General features: G+C 37.6%; 1 long non-coding RNA gene across 1 annotated transcript in view; it reads left to right on the top strand.

Annotated features, from left to right (window-relative positions):
- Nucleotides 1-19,524: 19,524 nt before the first annotated feature.
- LOC141544602 (uncharacterized) overlaps nt 19,525-23,082 on the top strand; it is a 44,958-nt gene continuing 41,400 nt past the window's right edge. Inside the window, exon 1 of the long non-coding RNA XR_012482682.1 lies at nt 19,525-22,347. This is a non-coding gene — a long non-coding RNA (uncharacterized LOC141544602). The remainder of the gene's footprint in view (nt 22,348-23,082) is intronic.

Raw genomic sequence — 23,082 nt, 5'->3', positions numbered from 1 at the left:
ATTCTTCCTAACTTGAGACTTTTGCAAAATTAGATTGAATTGGTGGTCAATTTTCTTTCATTAATGGTGTTTGGGCAAAGGCAGGAGAGTCAATTATCAAATGTATCATAATGGGGTTTACGTTTTTGGTATGGGAGGAAGCCATTAGAAGGCCACAGAGGTCTCTTCCAATTCATACATTCAATTAATTATGTTAAAGTGCTTGCAATGGTGAGATTGAAATAAATGTTTATGAAAATTCAAAGTGTGGTGTTAATTGAGTCTTACCTCTCCTTGGTTAACAGATGAAGAAACCAAGGCACAGAAAGGTTAAGTGATCTGTCCAGAATCACACAGGTAGTAAGCATTGAAATATGATTTGAACTTAAGACTTCCTGAGTCCAAGTCCATTTATTTGTCTACTCACCATATTATCTTGTCAACAAAAAGTGAGGCCTCTGAAGGAGGTATCTGGATTTAAGAGAGAGCTTTTAATCTATACTCAAATGTTCTATCCTTAATCCATCAGGCAAAATTTATAAAATACTTATAAATATTAGCCCCAGATTAGTAAGATCTCACCAACTGAAACCCATCTCTAAATAAAGTAAGAATTCCTAGAGAAGGAATGTGTTATATTCCACAATGTGTTATAGTTATTAGTGAGGCTAGCTCTATTTAACTAGTACAATTTAATTTTTATCCAATTTAAATGTTCGAGAACCTCTACCAAATATAATTTGATGTCAACTGTTCTTTCAAATGAAAACATTTACAGGTCTTTCCACTCATTGCATTCATGCCTAGGGAGAAATTGTTTAAAACCATATTATCCCCAAAGGTATCATGCATTTTTTTCCCTTGCATTGTATCTGGAAGATGAATTTACTTAAAGCTCGACTAAGTGGAGAGACAACAGATTCATCTCCAGGTGATCTTCCTTGATCTTAGAGATAAGTAAGGCATGATGCTTGCTACAATGGAACTGGCCACCCTCAAAAGTTAATGAATTTGAACAATTCTCCGGAAACCCCTCCTGCATCTCGTGGACAGAATCTAAACAAAGATTGACAAATAAACCTGGGCCCCACCAAGGATCTTTATTGTCCCCAAAACTCTGAACTAGGACGCTTGAGGCAAAGATTCAAAGGAGAACACACAAACTCATAATGTTACAATAGTCAAAGTGTGAAAACCCAACATCTGCCCAGAGTCTTAATGAAGGCAGCAGGCTCTTTTGACTCTATTTGCACATAATAGATTAAAACTGGAGACCTTTATCATCTATTAGACTACATTGTAAGCAATTATTTCATGTATTAACTACTTAGTCAGAACAAAGTTTTGGGGGGTTGTTTTTGTTTTTGTTTTTCCTTTTCTTTTACATTTTACGGAAATCAAGTACTGTAAGAAATCTTTCCAAGATGTTACCCAGGCTAAGATCTAGACAGACAGTAAAAGAAGTCCTATATTTAGGGTAATGGATGTTTTCCTACACATTGTGTTAATTCTCCTTTTTGTCATTCAGGTGATAGGGAAATTGATAAGTCTTTTTGACCAAGGAGTCAAGTGACCCACATCATGTAACTGAACATCTTCACTGTGATATTGCCCAGCCTCTCATTGTAATAATCATTTTCTCATCAGTTGTTAAGCAATCAGAGTGGATTGCCGTCCTCAGAAACAACTCTTCCAAGAGCATATAAATTAGCACACCTCTGTGAGAATGGTCATTTGTTCTAAGAGGGATGATTGAAAGGCCATTCTTGTATTTAAATGCTGGCATTATAAACAAAAAATATGATGATTCAGAAATTATCTCAAACTTTTTTGAATTCCACTGAAGTGTGGGTAGAAATGACTGTCTTGAAGGAAGCAAATGTAAGAGAACCATTTAAAACCCATTTGTGGCAGAATGTGTTGGCTCTTGAAAGATGGTATTTGGTGTTCTAGATGACATCCTTGATATAAATGTGTTAGCCAGCATCAAATTGTACCATTGCACAGCATAGCAATGGATCTTCTCTTGGGTGACATAAAAAGGGATTTCTTTTTTTGTTTGTTTTGTTTTGTTTTGTTTTGTTTTTTGTTTTTGTTTTTATTTTCATTCTTTTTATTCATGGTACATATTATTCGATCTCCCATTATTATACCTTTCAAAAGGTTCTATTTCATTCTGGAATCTTAGAATATATTCCTTACTCTCTTTTATCTTGTAGAAATTCTAGCTCCCTTCAAATCTCAGCTCAAGTGTTTCCTTTTTTAGCAGACCTTTCTTTTTCTTTTTTTTTTAAATGGTTTTTATTTACCAGATATATGCATGGGTAATTTTACAACATTTTCAATTGCCAAACCTTTTGTTGTATATTTTCCCTCCCCACACCAAAGATGGAAGGTTGACCAAAACATGTTAAATATATCAAAGTATAATTTTTTATTTATTATATATTTTTATAATATTATCCCTTGTATTCATTTTTCCAAATTATGCCCCCCTCCCTCTATTCCCTCCCCCTGATGACAGGCAGTCCCATACATTTTACATGTGTTACAATATAACGTAGATACAATACATGCATGTAAATACCATTTTCTTGTTGCGCAATAAGCATTAGATTCAGAAGGTACATGTAACCTGGGCAGACAGATATTAGTGCTAACAATTTTCATTCACTTCACAGTGTTTCTTCTCTGGGTGTAGCTACCTCTGTCCATCATTGATCAACTGGAAGTGAGTTGGCTCTTCTTTATGTTGAAGATTTCCACTTCCATCAGAATACATCCGCATACAGTGTTGTTGTTGAAGTGTACAGTGATCTTCTGGTTCTGCTCATTTCACTCAGCATCAGTTGATGTAAATCTCTCCAGGCCTCTCTGTATTCCTCCTGCTGGTCATTTCTTACAGAGCAATAATATTCCATAACCTTCATATACCATAATTTACCCAACCATTCTCCAACTGATGGACATCCATTCATCTTCCAGTTTCTAGCTACAACAAAAAGAGCTGCGACAAACATTTTGGCACACAGGTCTCTTTCCACTCTTTAGTATTTCTTTGGGATATAAGCCCAGTAGTAGCACTGCTGGGTCAAAGGGTATGCACAGTTTGATAACTTTTTGGGCATAGTTCCAAATTGCTCTCCAGAATGGCTGGATTCTTTAACAACTCCACCAGCAATATATCAGTGTCCCAGTTTTCCCACATCCCCTCCAACATTCATCATTATTTGTTCCTGTCATCTTAGCCAATCTGAAAGGTGTGTAGTGAGTGGTATCTCAGAGTTGTATTAATTTGCATTTCTCTGATCAGTAGTGATTTGGAACACTTTCATATGAGTGGATATAGTTTCAATTTCTTCATCTGAGAATGGTCTGTTCATATCCTTTGACCATTTATTAATTGGAGAATGGTTCGGTTTCTTATAAATTAGGGTCAGTTCTCTATATATTTTGGAAATGAGACCTTTGTCAGAACCTTTGCTTTTAAAAATATTTTCCCAATTTGGTACTTCCCTTCTAATCTTGTTTGCATTAGTATTGTTTGTACAAAAAATTTTTAGTTTGATGTAATCAAAATCTTCTATATTGTGATCATTAATGATCTCTAGTTCTCCTCTGGTCATAAATTTCTTCATCCTCCACAAGTCTGAAAGGTAGACTATCCTCTGTTCCTCTAATCTATTTATTATCTCACTCTTTATGCCTAAAGCATGGACCCTTTTTGAACTTATCTTGGTATATGGTGTCAAGTGTGGATCCATATCTAATTTCTGCCATATTAATTTACAGTTTTCCCAACAGTTTTTTTTTCCAAATAATGAATTTTTATCCCTAATGCTGGTATCTTTGGGTTTGTCAAAGATTAGATTGCTATAGATGTACCCTTTTTTGTCCTTTGTATCTAATCTGTTCCACTAATCTACCGGTCTATTTCTTAGCCAATACCAAATGGTTTTGGTGACTGCTGCTATATAATATAACTTTAGATCAGGTGCACTTAGACCACCTTCCTCTGACTTTTTTTTCATTAGTTCCCTTGCAATTCTCGACCTTTTATTCTTCCATATGAATTTTGTTGTTATTTTTTCTAGGTCATTGAAATAGTTTCTTGGGAGTCTGATTGGTATAGCACTAAATAAATAGATTAGTTTGGGGAGTATTGTCATCTTTATTATATTCGCTCGGCCTATCCAAGAACACTGAAGTCTTTCCAATAATTTAAATCTGATTTTATTTTTGTGGCAAGTGTTTTGTAATTTTTCTTATATAATTCCTGACTTTTCTTTGGTAGATGGATTCCCCAATACTTTATACTCTCAACATTTGTTTGGAATGGAATTTCTCTTTGTATCTCTTGCTGTTGCATTTTGTTAGTGATATATAAAAATGCCGAGGATTTATGTGGATTTATTTTGTATCCTGCCACTTTGCTGAAATTTTCAATTAATTCTATTATCTTTTTAGCAGAGTCTTTGGGGTTCTCTAAGTATACCATCATGTCATCTGCAAAAAGTGATAGTTTAATTTCCTCATTTCCTACTCTAATTCCTTAAATCTCTTTCTCGGCTCTTATTGCCGAGGCTAGCGTTTCTAGTACTATATTGAATAGTAATGGTGATAGTGGGCAACCTTGTTTCACTCCTGATCTTACTGGGAAAGGTTGCAGTTTATTTCTATTGCATATTATGCTTACTGAAGGTCTTAAATATATGCTCCTGATTATTCTAAGGAATAGTTCATTTATTCCTATACTCTCAAGAGTTTTTAGTAGGAATGGATGTTTGATTTTGTCAAATGCTTTTTCTGCATCTATTGAGATGATCATATGGTTCTTATTAATTTGATTATTAATATGGTCAATTATATTAATAGTTTTCCTAATATTAAACCAGCCCTGCATTCCTGGAATAAATCCTACTTGATCATAGTGTATTATCCTGGAGATGATTTTCTGAAGTCTTTTTGCTAATATCTTATTTAAGATTTTAGCATCAATATTCATTAAGGAAATTGGTCTATAATTTTCTTTCTCAGTTTTCAATCTACCTGGTTTAGGTATCAGTACCATGTGTGTGTCATAAAAGGAGTTTGGTAGGACTCCTTCATTCCCTATTTTTTCAAATAGTTTGTATAGCATTGGGGCTAATTGTTCTTTAAATGTTTGGTAGAATTCACATGTAAATCCATCTGGTCCTGTGGATTTTTTCCTGGGGAGTTGATTAATAGCTTGTTCTATTTCTTTTAATGAAATGGTACTATTTAAGCAATTTATCTCCTCCTCTGTTAATCTAGGGAGCTTATATTTTTGGAGGAAGCCATCCATTTCACTTAAGTTATCAAATTTATTGGCATAAAGGTGGGCAAAGTAACTCATTATTTCTCTAATTTCCTCTTCATTGGTGGAAAGATCCCCCTTTTCATTTGTAAGACTAACAATTTGATTTTCCTCTTTCATTTTTCTGATCAAATTTACCAAAGGTTTATCTATTTTATTGGCTTTTTCATAAAACCAACTCTTGGTTTTATTTATTAATTTGATAGTTTTTTTTACTTTCAATATTATTGATTTCTCCTTTTAATTTTTGTATTTCAAGTTTAATTTTTGGTTGGGGGTTTATTGTTTGGTCTTTTTCTAGCCTTTTAAGTTGTAAGCCCAATTCATTAATCTTCTATTTCTCTATTTTCTTCAAATAAGTCTCTAAAGATATAAAATTTCCCCTTATTACTGCTTTACCTGCATCCCAAAGATTTTGGTATGATATCTCATCATTGTCATTATCTTGGGTGAAATTGTTAATTGTTTCTATAATTTGCTCTTTCACCCAGTCATTCTTTAAGATGAGATTATTCAGTTTCCAATTACTTTTTGGTCTATTTACCCCTAACTTTTTACTGAATGTAGCTTTTATTGCATTGTGATCTGAGAAGAAGGCATTTATTATTTCTGCCTTCCTACATTTAATTTTGAGATCTTTATGTCCTAATATATGGTCTATTTTTGTATAGGATCCATGAACTGCTGAGAAGAAAGTATATTCCTTTCTATTGCCATTCAGTTTTCTCCAAAGGTCTATCATACCTAGTTTTTCTAATGTTCTATTTACTTTTTTAATTTCTTTCTTGTTTGTTTTGTGTTTTGATTTCTCTAAATCTGAGAGTGCAAGGTTGAGATCTCCCACTATTATAGTTTTACTGTCTATTTCTTCTTGCAACTCTCTTAACTTTTCCTTTAGAAAGTTAGATGCTATACCACTTGGTGCATATATGTTTAGTATTGATATGGCTTCATTATTTATGCTACCTTTCAGCAGGATATAGTTTCCTTCCTTATCTTTTTTAACGAGATCTACTTCTGCTTTTGCTTGATCTGAGATAAGGATAGCTACCCCTGCTTTTTTGGCTTTACCTGAAGCATAATAGGCTCTGTTCCAACCTTTTACCTTTACTCTGTATGTATCTCCCTGCTTTAAGTGTGTTTCCTGTAGACAACATATGTGTAGGGTTCTGCTTTTTGATCCAATCTGCTATCCGTCTCCATTTGATGGGATCGTTCATCCCATTTACATTTACAGTTAAAATTACTAATTCTGTATTTCCTGCCATCATATTATCCCCAGATTATGCTTTTTCCCTTGACCCCCCTGATCCCCCTCCCTGATATTTAATTTACAGACCCCCCTTGTGACGCGCAACCCTCCCTTTTTTTTTTAGTATCCCTCCCCCCTCCCTCCAAGTCCCTTCACTTATTCTCCTTTTCCTTTTCCCTTTTCCTCTTCCCCCCTTTTAATGAGGTGAGAGAAAATTCTCTGAAAAACAAATATGTTAATTATTTACTCTTTGAGCCTCTCCTGATGAGAGTAAGATTCACACAATGATTCTCCCCCTTTCTAAGTTCCCTCAGATATGGTGTATTTTCTATGCCTCTTCCTGGGATGTAGTTTCCCTCTTTTTTATCATTCCTTCCCCTTTTTCTGAACTGACCTCCTTCCCTTTACTACACCCCCCCTTTTTTTCTTTTATATCAGTAAAATCAAATTATCCTTGAGTACTTTTTATATACCCACAACAGAGTTACAGTTCTCAAGGGTTCTGTGTACCTTTTTCTGTTTCTCTTCAGTCTTGTGGATGTAGATCAAATTTTTTGTTTAAGTCTGGTTTTTTTCTTAGAAACATAGAAGTCCTCTGTTTCATTGAATGACCATCTTCTTCCATGGAAAAAGATGCTAAACTTAGCTGGGTAGTTCATTCTTGGTTGCAGTCCTTGATCTTTTGCCTTACGGAATATCAGGTTCCAGGCCCTTCTATCTTTTAATGTGGAGGCAGCCAGATCTTGTGTGACCCTTATTGTGGCACCTTGGTATTTAAATTGTTTTTTTTTTTTTTCTAGCTCCTTGCAAGATTTTCTCCTTTTTGTGGTAATTCTGCAGCTTAGCCACAATATTCCGTGGTGTTCTTTTTTTAGGGTCTATTTCAGAAGGAGTTCGATGAATTCTTTCCACATCTACTTTCCCCTCTGTTTCTATTATCTCTGGACAGTTCTCTTTGATAATTTCCTGTAAAATAGAATCTAGGCTCTTTTTTTGGTCATAGTTTTCTGGAAGTCCAATGATCCGCAGATTATCTCTCCTAGATCTATTTTCCAGGTCTATAGATTTTCCCAGTAAGTATTTGACGTTGTTCTCCATCTTCTCATTTTTTTTTTTGTTTTGTTTGACTGATTTTTGGGTTCTCTGTGAATCATTCATTTCTATTTGTTCCATCCTGACTTTTAAGGAGTTATTTTCTTCTTTCACAGTTTTTAGTTCTTTTTGTAAATGCCCAATTTCGTTTTTAAATGAATTATTTTGCTCTATTGAATTTTTTCCATTTCCCTAATTTTTTTTGAGAATTATTTTCTTTTTCCAATTCAGAAATTCTATTTTCTTGAGACTTTTTATCTTTTCCAATTCAGAAATCCTACTTTCCTGTGTTTTTTTAACCTTTTCTAATTCATAAATTTTGTTTCCCTGCATCTCCTGTGAATTCTTTATTTTTCCCAACTCCAATTTCAGGACGTTGTTATTCTCTATCATAGCTTCCCTTTCCTTTCCCCATTTTCTTCAAACTCCCTTAATTTTTTAAAAGTGTCTTCCAGGAGAGAGTTATGTGATGGGGGGCAGGAATCGTTCCCCTTTAGGTTGTTATCTGCTGTCTCTCTGCTGTTAACTTCCTCGGGGTTGGATACCCGCTCTTTCTCTGTGTAGAAGGAATCTATGGTTTTTTTGGCTTTTTTGCTCATATTTAAAAAATCTTTTGTGGTCTGTCCCTGGGGTAGGAAATTATTTATTTACTTCTTTACCAGCTTCCTCCCAGACCAGATGGATGCAGTGGCTCCTGCGCCTGAGCTAAGATAGAGCTCTGGGAGAGAGTTCCCCACCCCTGTCACTGGAAGTGCCTCAGAGGTGATTAGCACTGCTGTGCCCCGAGGGCACTGTGTTTTAGCAGCTTCCCTGAGGTTGAGACTGAATAGTAAAGGCAGCACAAAGCCCAGCCTATGCATCCCGGTGGGGCGTGGATGTCTGCAGCAGGTGACATGAAAAGCCCCTGTGCTCAAACTGGAAATGTCTGCTAGAAACCTCGGTCCCTAGTTCAAAGGTTCCGCTTCTCTGGGACTTCCTGGAGCTGAGTTCCACTCCCTCCAGCTAAGCTAGGCAGTGTGTGTTGCCTTGAGCCGTATCCACCCACTTGTCAATCTATTAACTATTCTCAGGTGGTAGCTGAGGCCACACCCCCTGGTGCTGAGATCTGCTGAGTCACCTCCAGGATCCTATCTGAGTTTTTAAGGTATTTTAGTTTTCTCTTCTGAACTGCTAAATAATTAGCAGAGAAGAGCTAATAGCCTGTGCCAGATTCCTTTATCTCAGTGGCTTCTCTGATTCCAGAGCCCTTCCCAGCGTGCTCGTCAGAGTATGCTAGCACCCAGCCGTCTGTGCTGGCCTCTCTTCTTCCTCCCCTGGGAACTGACCTTTTCTGTTGAAACTCCAGATTCTCTTCAGCTGGTAAGTCATGCTTCCAGTCCTTGTGGTATCTATCAGTCCTGGGCTTATTCTGAGGCTTAATTTATCTAATTGGTTGTGAGGGAGTGAGGACGTTCACAGAGTCGTGTGTTTCTTCTCCACCATCTTGGCCCAGCCCCCCTGGTTCAAGTCTTGAGAAATGCCAGCATCTAACTTTCTAAAGGAAAAGTTAAGAGAATTGCAAGAAGAAATAGACAGTAAAACTATAATAGTGGGAGATCTCAACCTTGCACTCTCAGATTTAGACAAATCAAACCACAAAACAAACAAGAAAGAAATTAAAAAAGTAAATAGAACATTAGAAAAACTGGGTATGATAGACCTTTGGAGAAAACTGAATGGCAATAGAAAGGAATATACCTTCTTCTCAGCAGTTCATGGATCCTATACAAAAATAGACCATATATTAGGACATAAAAATCTCAAAATTAAATGTAGGAAGGCAGAAATAATAAATGCCTTCTTCTCAGATCACAATGCAATAAAAACTACATTCAGTAAAAAGTTAGGGGTAAATAGACCAAAAAGTAATTGGAAAATGAACAATCTCATCTTAAAGAATGACTGGGTGAAACAGCAAATTATAGAAACAATTAATAATTTCCCCCAATATAATGACAATGATGAGACATCATACCAAAATCTGTGGGATGCAGATAAAGCAGTAATAACGGGAAATTTTATGTCTTTAGAGGTTTATTTGAAGAAAATAGAGAAAGAAGATTAACGATTTGAGCTACAGCTAAAAACTGCAGGTGTTTGCTTATCTTCAATGAATTTAGATTCTCTTACTGTTGCCTCCTACCCTCTCTTTTTCATTAGCATTAAGAGTGTGTCACTGGCTAGTCTTCTTTATTTCTGGAGTAGATGTTTTAGGCTCTGGGTAGGTTTCCACATTAGTATACAAGTCTGGGCTCCCCCAGACTTTTCCAATGGGAGAAAAGGTCAGAAGGGGTGGAGGCTTCTGCATTAGGATCCATATACTACTGCATTTGCAGCTTGTTCTTGGCAGGACTTGCCTTTTCTCATGAGATTAAATAAATCCTTGTAGTTTTTGACCTTGAAAGGCTCTGATTTTCATCTGGGTAAGAGTCACTGTCCCATATAGTTTCCATCTCTCCTCTTCTCTCCATGAAAACTATTCCCTTGGTACCAGCTCACAACTGCTGCTGTACTTGCAATCACCTTGGCATAAGCATTTGTTTTTATTTTGTTCACAGATAATTGTGCACTCAATATAGTCTGTGAAGCTGAAATGCAGCCAAGTGTGGATCAATTCTCTGCTGGGTCTGATAACTTCTGGCCTAACAATTAACAAGAAGAAAACATAGTTGCTCCATCAGCCAGCATCACACCATCCATATGGAGAAACATCGTTCCAGCAAATGGAGAAGCTTTGAATGCTATGGATAAATTCTCTTATCTTGCCATTATGAGGTTGACACACTCTTTGCCAGGGCTAGCTCAGTGTTTGGGAAAGCTTGGGAGATGAGCTGTGATGATGAGTACTGAATAGCAAACTGAAGGGCTACAGAGCTGTTACACTTGCCTCGTTGCTCTATGTCTGTGAAACTTGGACAATATACCAGCACCATGCCAGGAAATGGAATCACTTGCATGTGAATTGTCTTAGGAATATGCTGAAGCTCCCATTAAGTAGGACAAAATATCAGACACTGATATTTACTTTCTCAAAGTAAACTACCAAACACCCAAACTTCTGCAGAGAGTGTAGCTCTGTGGAGCCAAGATCACATTATTTTGAATGCCTTACAGACACTTGCCAAAAAGACTATTTTATGGAAAACTCATACAGAGTAAGCACTCACAAAGTGGTCAGAAAAAGCAAAACAGAGACACACTCAAGATTTCTCCTAAAAACTTTAGATTTAATTGCATGACAAAGTAGATATTTGCATAGCATCATCCAGCACTGTGTGCTCTATGAGCAAAATAGGATTGCATTAGCTCAAAAGAAGCAGAAGATGAACACAGTTAGAGAAACCACCCCAAATGTTCATAAGGACTATTTGGGTCTAACCCTTTGTCACAGGATTCCATGGTCATATTGGTCTGATGAGCTACAGTTGAACATGCTAACTTGACATGAAGACAGTAATGTCATTTTGGTCCTCTTTGAAAACGAAGTACAATACCCATTATCTCTATCACTTTAAAATATTCTCAAGGTCAGTGCTAGAGAAAACAAATACCAAAGAAAGTCAAAGGAAATCTAGAGGACCAACCAGAAATCTAGCCAATGGAGCCTGTGCTTGACTCTATATGGTAAGCCTCCCATCAAATTCACAAGAAATTCTCTATGGAGCATCCCTCCAATAATTATCATCATCATCATCATCATCATCATCATCATCATCATCACCATCATCATCATCATGATTAACATTTACATAGTGCTTATTACATGTCAGGTCTTGTGCTAAGCACTTTGTGAATGATATCTGATTTGATCCTCATAGCAATGCTTGGGATGTGGTTGCTATTATTCTTCCCATTTTACAGATAAGGAAACTGAGGCAAGCAGAAGGTAAATGTCTTGTCCAGGATCATATATGTAGTAAGTATTGGAGGTTGCTCTCACTCCCTGTCTTGCACTCAATGCACTGAGTCCTATAAATACAAAGGGCTTCAAAAGTATGCTGAAGTTCTCACATCAAGTGCAATGTTTAGCTACATGCCTCTTGGCAAAAGCCACAAAGTACCTCAACCTCCATTAACTTTTGTTTTTAACCTACCTTCATTCTTTACCCAAGGTTGAATTTTGGGAGAAGCCTGACATTCAAACAGCAGAAAAAAGCAATGAAATTGGAAACGGTTAGAAAATTCATTGTTTCCTCCCGGCCACCCCTTCTCCTCACTGCCACCCTTCTTCAGAGGTAAAATGGCTATTTACATCAGTTTTGTTTTGGGAATCTAGGTCTTATCTAATGGAAAGAAATTAAAAATGCTATCCCATGACTTAGGTAATAGGAACAATGTATTTTCTTTCCATATAGAAAACAATGATGAGCATAGGGGAATTAAAGTGTGCATTTAAAGAACACTTTGAATACGACTTGTAATTCCATTCGTAACCAAGTTGTAAGTGGAGTTATTTTCCAGGTGGCTTCATGCAAGTCTTCATCCATAATTCAGTTTGAAAATTGTTCAAATTAACAAGGATCAATCAAATATTGTGTGTGTGTGTGTGTGTGTGTTTCTTTTTCCAGTGGCTCCTCTTTCTCAAATGTCAATTCTTCCTTTTGTTCTAGCCTGCTGCTACCACTACAATTGACCATCAGTAAACACAGCAGCCACAGATTTAGTGGCCTTCTAGGGCCTCATGACCTTCTGAAATGTACAAGATGATCTGGGCTCATCCATCTTAAGGTTTTGACTCAGTGACCTAGTGACTTTGGAAAAGATAAATTTTCCACAGTTTCCTCACTCTACTTTCCCATGAATCTTTTTGAAGAGGCCTCATGTTCAGAAACCATATGGAAAAAAGAACATTTGTTTAGAGGGACAGGGTATTGAACCTCTCTATTGGTTCTTCAGCTAGTACTGTGGATATAGAGATAACTCTTAATTAGTTCAAATAATGACTTCTCTAAAATTGGCCCACATAATCACACTATTTGAAGTTAAACTTATTGGTATTGGTATTAATCCAATCCAATCACTTAGTGCAAATTCAACTGATGTATGTGACCAATTCACAAGATTCAGTATTTGCATTAATTGGAACCAAACTTTGCTCTGTCTGGAGAAACAATGGGAAGACTTTACATATATAGACTCAATCAAATGAAGGCATAATCTACATAATCTTTCATAATCTTCTCAGAAACAGCTGGAGAGAAGGGCACACAATGCAAATGTGTGCCATAAGTAGGAAATTCAAGGAGAAACTTCAAAAGAATGGCTTTGTTAAATCTGTCATAAATAGAACTGGGTTCAAATCTTGTCCTTTTCATTTATCAACTGTGTCCCTAGCCAGGAATGATAACAGTACTTAAACTATTTTAAGTACAACTATTTCTTATAAATGTTCATCAAAAATAGAGAGAAATAAAGTGCTGTATGAATCATAAAATATTAGGTATGTGGGAGTTATTAGGATTACCAATAAGTGTAAGAGGAATTATTGTCCATTTTCATCTAGTTTATGTTCATCTGTATTTATAAAAAATTCAAGAAAATGCTTTTCACCTTCCACAAATTTCATATTAGATTACAGCCAAGTATCTGTAAGTCATTAAATGTTAATGATTTGCCTCTTTGAGTATTAACAAATTAGATTTACTTATTTATTCTTCATATACATTGGTCTTTTCCCCAATAAGAAGTATATATATATTTTCAAATAATTTTTAATCCATGAGCAATTTTCTGTTTATAACCCATACGCACTAAAATACATATAGGATGATGGAGTCTGTTACTTGCTCAATGGGGCTTTGAACTAGCCAAACCATTGTCCAGATCTTTTCAAAACATATCAGTGCTAAATGTTAGAAAATATTATAGAACATCATATGCAATTTAGAGACATTATTGAAGTTCTACAGGATATCATCAAGTAAGGCATAAAATATGGAGAGAATCTATCCCTTGAATAGATATTGATGAGACATGTCACAAGTATAACCAACATGTTGACCACTGGATTTACAAATTGGATCACAAATAATTCTTATCAAGACCAAAAGACTTACAAGATGAACTGACATTTTGATTTGTTGGAAAGGAGGAGAGGGAAAAGCAATGCAGGGGAGGAAAAGAAGGATTAGGGGAAGGGAAAGGGGGACTAGAAGAAGTAGAAGAAAGAACAAAGGAAAGGAAGGAAGGAAGGAAGGAAGGAAGGAAGGAAGGAAGGAAGGAAGGAAGGAAGGAAGGAAGGAAGGAAGGAAGGAAGGAAAGAAGGAAGGAAGGAAGGAAAACAGGAAGGAAGGAAGATAGGAAGGAAGGAAGGAAAGAAGGAAGATAGGAAGGAAGGAAGGAAGGAAGGAAGATAGGAAGGAAGGAAGATAGGAAGGAAGGAAGGAAGGAAGGAAGGAAGGAAGGAAGGAACGAAGGAAGGAAGGAAGGAAGGAAGATAGGAAGGAAGGAAGATAGGAAGGAAGGAAGGAAGGAAGGAAGGAACGAAGGAAGGAAGGAAGGAAGATAGGAAGGAAGGAAGATAGGAAGGAAGAAAGGAAGGAAGATAGGAAGGAAGGAAGATAGGAAGGAAGGAAGATAGGAAGGAAGGAAGGAAGGAAGGAAGGAAGGAAGGAAGGAAGGAAGGAAGGAAGGAAGGAAGGAAGGAAAGAAGGAAGGAAGGAAGGAAGGAAGGAAGGAAGGAAGGAAGGAAGGAAGGAAGATAGGAAGGAAGGAAGGAAGGAAGGAAGGAAGGAAGGAAGGAAGGAAGGAAGGAAGGAAGGAAGGAAGGAAGGAAGGAAGGAAGATAGGAAGGAAGATAGGAAGGAAGGAAGGAAGGAAGGAAGGAAGGAAGGAAGGAAGGAAGGAAGGAAGGAAGGAAGGAAGGAAGGAAGGAAGGAAGGAAGGAAGGAAGGAAGGAAGGAAGGAGGTGAAATGGGCAAAAGACTGGCCCTCTCATCCCTGGGTAAAGGGGCCTCGAGGTTATAGGAAAATGTTGCTTAAACTAAATTAAGGGAAGTGCTATGTTCAGACTAGGGCCTATCCCCCTGTTCATGAGACCCTAGACTTTCCGAGAAGTAGGTGTCTGTAACAAGTCACAACATTGCAAAACATGCTGACACTCTCGTCCACTCTCGTTTACATTGGGGAAGTGTAATGTAAACGAGAAACTGTGTAACCCCAAGGCAGTACCCGGATGTGGCAAACGGGCTTAAAAGTGTACCTCAGTAAAGGGTCGGGGCTGATCTCTACTAGCCTCTCTAGTGGGGCCAGTCACCGGCCGGCTAATAAATGATGCTTTAAATTGAATAATCTGGTCAGAGCTGTCTATCTCATGTCTGTCCATTTCAGAGGAAGAAAAAGGAAAACAAAAAAGTAAGGGGTAGGGGAAATAAGAAGGGGACAAAGGAATGGAGATAAGGAAGGAGGAAGGGGGAAGACAAGAAAGGCCAAGAAGAACCACAACCAGCAGCAGCAGCAGCAGCAGCAGCAGCAGCAGCAGCAGCAGCAGCAGCAGCAGCAGCAGCAATAACAACAGCATCGGGGTTGATAGTGGGGTAGTGAGGGTCAGTAGGGTGGCTATGCATTATTTCTGTATTCTCAGGTTCAGTGAATCTGGAGCTGAACAATTCAAGGTGAGCTGGTGGTGCAGAGGATACATTTCACATCTTGAATGGAACATGAGAGGCGGCAGGGAAAAGCAGGAGGGGTAAAGGGCAAGACTAGTAGTTAGATAATAACCTGCATTATTTCCCTTTGCAGAAATGTTCTTATCGATTGGGGGTTGAACCAAGTCAGTAGAAAGTAGCAACAAAATGCTGTTATTTTCTACTCCACATTATATGTGACTTAAAAACAAAGCTGACTTTAATAATCTTTCCTAACAGAAGTGTGCCACATTATGATATAAACTAATACAGAGAATCAAAGAATTCCTGTAGGATATTTTAAAATAGTCATACCTTCCCTTAGTCTTCTGTATCCCTCTCTCTTGTCTTTGGATTCATCAGTGCCCCTTCTAGAATGTAACATTTTGAAAAACACAATATTCTGGACAGGATCTCAGCCCAGAGTTGAATGGGTCTATTACCCTCTAGATGCCCTCTAAAGTCTCTGGGTATGTTTACATCTTTCAAGTAAAAGTGGTACATCTTTTTCTATTGAACTGCTGAAATCCCTCTCCTCCCTTCTGACCCCCCCCCCCATTAATTATAGCAGCATTAAGGAAAATTATGTAGAGAATGGGCTTGAACCCAGAGCTGCCTGGTTGAGACCAGGGGTCCATCGTCCCGTACAAATCCTTCCCCGACACACTAGAAGGCAGTAGAATGGAAGGAAGGTGGAAGGGGAGGGAGAAGGGAAGGAAGAATCAGAAGAGACACCTAGACTGCATTTGTCCATCCGGGCCTCTAGGGTCCTTTTCAGGCTGGCTCCGCCTTTAGCTTCACAGAATTGTTAAAGGCTTGCAAGAGACTTGGCAGATTACCGAGTAGAATCTGATTTTACAGAAGAAACCGACGCTCAGAGAGGACGAGTTTTGCCTAATACAAAAGTAAGCAACAGAGCAGGTGCCGAGATTCGAATGGGAGACCAGGAGCTCACCCACCCTCGAGCGCCTCGAGCTCTGGATTCCTCGAGCTGAGAGTTAAGGGACCCAGCACCCGAGCACTCACCAGTGCGTGACTTGACTATGGCATCCCCGTGAGCCAGGAGCCGACAAAGGCACGGGCTGTTCAGGTCCCCTCTTGTGGTTGCCAGGGTTGCTCTCTAGAGGCAAATCGGTTCTAACTGCTGCGGCCTCAGTGGTCTCTAAACTTCTGTCCTCGGGTTATTTCTCCCTTTTCTTTCCCCTTTAATTCCCATTTTAATTCCCCCTTCAAATTCCCCTTTAATCCCCCCTCGGAGCAGGCTGAGGGGCCGGGAGAGAACTCCCCCGTGGGTTCTCCCTCCCCGCCCTGAAGCCTGCTTCCAGCATGAAGATGATGTTTGATTTCGGCCAGAAAGAGCAATTCCCACCTGGCCCCTCCATCAAGCTGCCGATTTTCTTTGGGGTCCAAACGTCCAGCTACGTTCCAGGATACGTGATCCAGAGCAAGGACCTTCGGAAGATCCACAAAGCTGCCTTGTTAGGGGATGTGGCCACAGTGCAGCATCTGTTGCTGTTCGGAAAAAAACAATGTAAATGATCTGGATAGAGAGAAACGGTAAGAGCAAAGGTTGGGGGAGGGGAGAGAAGGAGAAGATCCCACCCGAGGAACCTAAGATATGCCCCCCATCCCTCCACTTGAGTCCGTGCCACCACCCCCCAATTAACCCCCTGGAAATCAAACCTCCTCAGCACTTTGCTTCTCTAGAGATTGGATAGCAAGTCCCAGAAGCTGGGCCACCTCCTCCCTCCGGCCTGTCCATGTTTAATGAATTGGAAACTCCTTCCTTTGCCTTTAGCCAGGGTCCAACTGGCATATTTTTAATCATAGTAACATGGGAAAAAATACTAATCTTTTCTGCTGAAATGTTGACAGGTCCAAAACGACTGTGACTGTCCATAAGGATATGTGAGGGATTTTCTTGGCAAAGCTACTGGAATGGTTTGCCATTTCCTTCTTGCAGCTCATTTTGACAGATGAGGACATTGAGGCAATCAGGGTTAAACAACCTGCCCAGGATCACGCAACTGTAAGTATTTGACATCAGATTTGAACTCAGGAAGATGTCTTCCTGACTCCAAACCCAGAACTCTTATTCATTGTGCCACTTACATGCCCCAAGATGGATGCAATATGTGAAGAGTAAAAATTTCAAGGCAGAAAACTGCTGCTTTTATTAAGATCTATTCTGTATATCAGGCACAAGGCTCACAGCAACAGATACAAAGGAATGGGGGAGCATGGATTGCCCCTCCATTCTAGGAGGTCAGTCAGGTAAGGGAGCTAATCAAAAAGGCAGCCTCTGAAGCAGAGGAAAGGATGTTTGGGAACCAGGAGACAGAGTAGTATTAAAAAACTAGAGAGGAGGGAATATCACAAAACCTAGGGAGAAGGGAATATCAAGGAGAAAAAGGCTACAGTTTGAAAGGCTTCAGAGAGGCAAAAAGAGAATTGAGAAAAGACGATTAGATTTGGCAATTAAGAGATCCATTAACATGTGAAGAATTTAGAAGAAAGTGTGAGTGTTAAAAGAAAATGAGAGGAGAGGAAATGGAGACACCTCTCTCATGGCATTTAGCTACAAAAGACAGGAGAGATGTGGAATGATAGTAGGGATGGATAGATCAAAGGCAATTTCTTTGAGGATTGGGGGAGAAGACAAGGGCATGTTTGTAGGCAAGCAGGGAAATAGGATATAGTGAAAGAGTGAGATAAGTGAGAAGAGGAATAATTCATTGGCAAGGAAAGGGCTACCTCTTCAAATGAGATAGGTGAAGGAAAAATATTCATAGGAGGCATTTCCAGATGAATTAGGTGAGGAGGGCAAAAGGGGGAGATTTCGGGGAATGACCTGTTTTGTTTTGTTTTTCCCCAGTAAATATAAGCCAAGATTTTTAGCTGAAAAGATGCAGCAGAGTGTGTGTGTACTATGAAAGGTTTGAGATGAAAAGGTTTGGAAGAGCTATTGTGGTAAATGGCATAATGAATTATTTAGGGAAGTATAATATGAAAGGATTGCCTTGGAGAACCCAATTGAGCTCATGGGACAAATTTTCAGTGGCCCTAGTAAGCACAGGTGCATGATTTTTTTTCCAGCCTTATTTGACATCTTCATAGAAAGATCGAGGCCTAGAAGAACATTGTTGGCAATATAATACATGAGCAATAGATTTAAAGGAAGACAAGGGAGAGTTGAACAGCCACATTGAATGGTTCACCAAGGAGTCAAGATAAAGAAAGGAGAAGAGTATAGCTAATGCAGGGGTTGATGGCCTTGGATTAGAAATCATGGTCTGGCTGAAAAACAGAATTCAAGTTTGCAAAGCAAAGGAAGACATGGACTGACAATAGATTGTGATCAGATCAAAGAAACAGGATTTGAAAGGACAGCAGTGCTGCATTTGTGGGTGGTCAAAGGTCTGTCTTTATCTGGCTGAGATAAGATGAAGTAGATCATATGAAATGTGGAAGCTGAGCAACTATGAAGTGAGTATGTTTGAGGGAGTGATAACCTGTATGCTGAAGAAATATAATGGCTTTAAGTTATGACTAATGTAAGGAGACTTTTTTCATGTGTAGTTTATAGAAACAGCTTTATTACTCTCTCAGCATACCTCATATAGCTTTCCAATGAAAAGTGTATGTTAGAGTGTCTCATGGGATGAGGACTGTTTAAGTAGTTTTACTGATAAAAGGGAATTCCCTTGACAGTATCTTTTCTGCAACTTTGAATTTAGAAAATTGTATTGGTCAGTGAGAGGTTAACTGATCTGCACAGGTCCTATATAGGAAGTGTATGTAAAATATAACACATAGTAGGTCTTGCAAACTTCCAGGATAGTTTTCTGTCCACCATACTGTGCTACCACTCTTGATTTTATGAAACAATATATGCAAGAAAATCTTTAACCACGAATCACAAAAATCATACATAGGGAAATTAAATTTCTTATGTATTTTTCAAAGGACTTTGTTGTTTATTAAATACTGAAAATTTGTGGAGTCCTTTCTAGAAACTTGATGGTTCAAAGTACATTATTCACTTGTCCAAATTGTATTTTATATTGCTTCTTAATTGGTGAAAATATGCAAGTAATTAAATGCATTCTTAGAAACAATAAAGTCTTGTCCTGATTTAAACTTATTTTTTCATGTCATTTCCAATATCAGTTATTCATTAGCTTGAAAAATTAAAAATGACAGGCTATATTTTGATTTTTTTTCTTAATATTTTCCCTTATCCTAAAAGCCAAGTATCCTAAAGGTACTGGCATGGTACTTGTGCATGCACAGCCGTACATCAGTGTGCCTGGCTTAACATTTACAAAGCCACAAGTAAGTGTGGATAAGTGAGAATATCCCCATAGGCTAAAGCAACAGAGGTATTGGCTCCCTGAAATGACTGACTTAATAATTGGCTGACTATCCTTACTTATTTTCTTCTAATGGATATACTGATTTGTAGTTGAATTACTTTCAGAATATATTAATAGATAGATAAAATAATTATCATGCATACTTTTTTGATGTGGTTATTAAATTTTATTTAAATACAGTAATGTTCATGGAAATTATTATAAGTAACTCTTGGCTTAATATGTTTTTTTTTTCTAAAACTAAAGAAAAATGAACATCCTTTAGCCACACAGTATAACAATTCAAAGAAAATGTTAATCCCTTTTTCAAGGTTGAGATACTTTTAAATTTGTTCAATAGTGGTCAGAGAACCACTGCCAAATGAGCCTAAACAGAATGTCACTATTTAATTATCCACCAGTTTGAAGTTTTGACTATACTTAATCTGGAGACATCCTCAAAATGATGAACATTGAATTTCTAACCATCAGCTGCTTATGAATTCATTGAAAACTGACTCAGAGTCTTCCCTTTTCCCCTGTATTTCATGGTTATATTCTCCCCTGAAAATGCACAGCAATCAAATTGCCCTCCCATCACGGTGCCACTCAGCATGACTGTTTACCAAGCATCTTTCTTTTTCACCCTCTTTTCCTCTATTATGAGAATTTTTTTGCTGCTTTACTTCCTTTCTCTCACTACTCATTACTTAGTTTCTTACTTAAGCAATTTCACAAATATAAACACCTTTTTATAATTCCATTATCCTTTCTGCCAACTCCTTCCCTGGAATATCATTTTATCTTGTCTTCCTTTAATTTTGCTTATCCCTTTTCTGAGTAAAACAAGGAGTACATCTGGATTAAGAAAGTTAAAATTTGTAGTGTAAACTGAATTAATAATTTTTTTTTTAAATTTCAATTTTTTAAAAGTTCCCTTCATATTCTCAATAATAAAAGGCTTCATCTCTCCCTTTTCTAAATAAGCTTGAAAATCATTAGCAGTTAACTTTTTAAGAGATGCAAATGTCTTATGTGTTATTTTTTCTGTTTTGTTTGATTACTGATTTAAGAACTAGTTCGTACTATTGCTAAATACTAATTACTAGAAAGACCTGGATTTATATATACTTTCTAGTTATGGGACCCTGAGCAAATTTGTTTATCAGCTTCTTCAGTGTCCTCAAGCATGAGGATGATAATAATACCTACTTCCCAAAGATCAAATGATAAAATATTTGAAAAATGCTGAACATAGTCTCTGGAACATAGTAGACACATAATAGATGTTAGTTTTCCTTCTTATCAAGATACATCCAAGCATGTCACCATTGCAGCTGGGAGGATGGGGGAGGAAGAAATCTCTTCCCTTCTGATTACCTTAGACGCTCTGAGAGAAGGCCAGAAGGAAAAGGCAAAAAGGGAGTTCTGAAAAACAAGAAAAATTAAAATATATCTATATGAAAATTTATATGAACATTCATTACTTCAGTAATGCATGATTTTGTTGTTATGGATATTTCCTCCACCAACACATAACACAACCTCTTTACAACTTGGTGTAGAAGGTCAGCTATGAGCAGGAGGTTTTCAATGAATAGAATGCTGGGCTTGGAGTCAGGAAGACTTATCTTTGTGGAGCTCAAGTCTGGTATCAGATACTAGCTGTGTGGCTCTGGGCAAGACTCTCAATCTCGTTTGCCTCAGTTTCCTCATATGTAAAATGAGCTGGGAGAAGGAAATGGCAAACTATTCCAGTATCTTTAGCAAGAAAACTCAACATGAGGAGACATAAAGTCAAACAGGACTGAGATGACTAAACAACAAAGATGTACTTTGAAATATATCATCCATAAAAAATCCATCCTCCTTTGACCAATCTTTATGACCTGAGTTAGGTTGGTCTGCAGACAACAGACAAACCAGGCCCTTACTACAAACCCTTCCCACCATGGCAGAACTGCCAAAATGTTTACCCTGCTGGAATAGCCTGTGGCAACCTAGAGCCATTTCAACTGTACAATGGTGCATTTCAGTAAGTATTGGTAGAGAATGCACACATGTGTGCATGTGCTAGTATAAAGATCCAATGTGTAAATATGTAAGGGATTTTGATGAGGCAGCTGCTTCACTAAATATTTTGTAGTTGCGGATGGATATCTTAATGGAAAAAAATATAGACAACCACCAGGCATGGTGAAGTCCACCTATAATCCCAGTTACAGGGAGGCTGAGGCTAGCAGATCTCTTGAACTCATGAGGTGAAGCAGCCCAGGTCAGAACCTGAGCAAAGTTCCCCTGCTATTCTGTAGTGAAATCTACATCTATTTGCTAGATATATTTTTCCTGCTCTAGCGATTTTTTGTCCAGCTATGAGAGTTAATGCATATTTTGTATTTATTTGGGTGACATTAGTGGCCATTTACTTTAGAAATGATTTACAATTTAGGCATAAGAATAATACATTATTAATTTAATTAAGTTAACAATGGCACAATATTGATTGCTGTAGTATATTATCAAACAATCACATTGCTCTCTCATTTCTATAGAACATCTCTTCATCTGGCCTGTGCTAATGGACATCCAGATGTTGTGTCTCTCTTAGTAGAGAGAAAATGTGAACTGGATTTGTTGGACAGAGACAGTCAAACACCTTTAATGAAGGTATTCATTAGTTAACCATGCTGTTCATTGAAAAGGAATTAGATTTCTGCCTTTAAGAAAATCAAAAATTAGTAACTTATATATATAACACTAATAATTTTTGAATATACTCAACTTTACATTATGTTATTATTTCTTTGCATATATTATACTGACAGGCAATACAGTGTGAGCAGGAGGAGTGTGCTACTATCTTGCTTGAACATGGTGCAAATCCTAATCTTAGGGATGGCAGTAACAATGCTCTTCACTATGTTGCCTTTTTTTCAGGGCATAGACATGGCAGCAAAACTGCTTCAATATAAAGCTGATATTGAAGCAAAAAACAAGGTAGAAACTAACAATCTTGTATAATAATGTCGATTATCAGCTAAAAAAATCATAGTGTCCAATGTACATATTTTTTAATTGGAAGCATTTCTTTAGTGAAAATAATTTAAAATTATCCTGTAATCAAAGTTCATTAGTCTTTGAAATTTTCTAATGTAGGATGGAGGGGGGAGGAAGTCAGGGAGAGTACACATGACACTGGAAGAGATTTCATTCACAGTGGAATTCCTAAGAAGGAAATTCCCTCTATTGATTTAGCTCAGGGCTTGCTCTATGTTTTAATCTTAGAGTGTGAATTCAACTGAGATTCATTAACTTAAAAAAAAAAAAAACTACATTATGTTTATGCTTATTTCAATGTAATTGGTTTTGTTTGTTTTCTATGTATTTTAGGTATTTAAAAAT

Source organism: Sminthopsis crassicaudata, chromosome 5 (genome assembly GCF_048593235.1).
Source record: "Sminthopsis crassicaudata isolate SCR6 chromosome 5, ASM4859323v1, whole genome shotgun sequence".
Lineage (NCBI taxonomy): Eukaryota > Metazoa > Chordata > Mammalia > Dasyuromorphia > Dasyuridae > Sminthopsis > Sminthopsis crassicaudata.
Note: the sequence above shows the minus strand (reverse complement) of the source record. Positions and strands in the feature narration are given on the sequence as shown.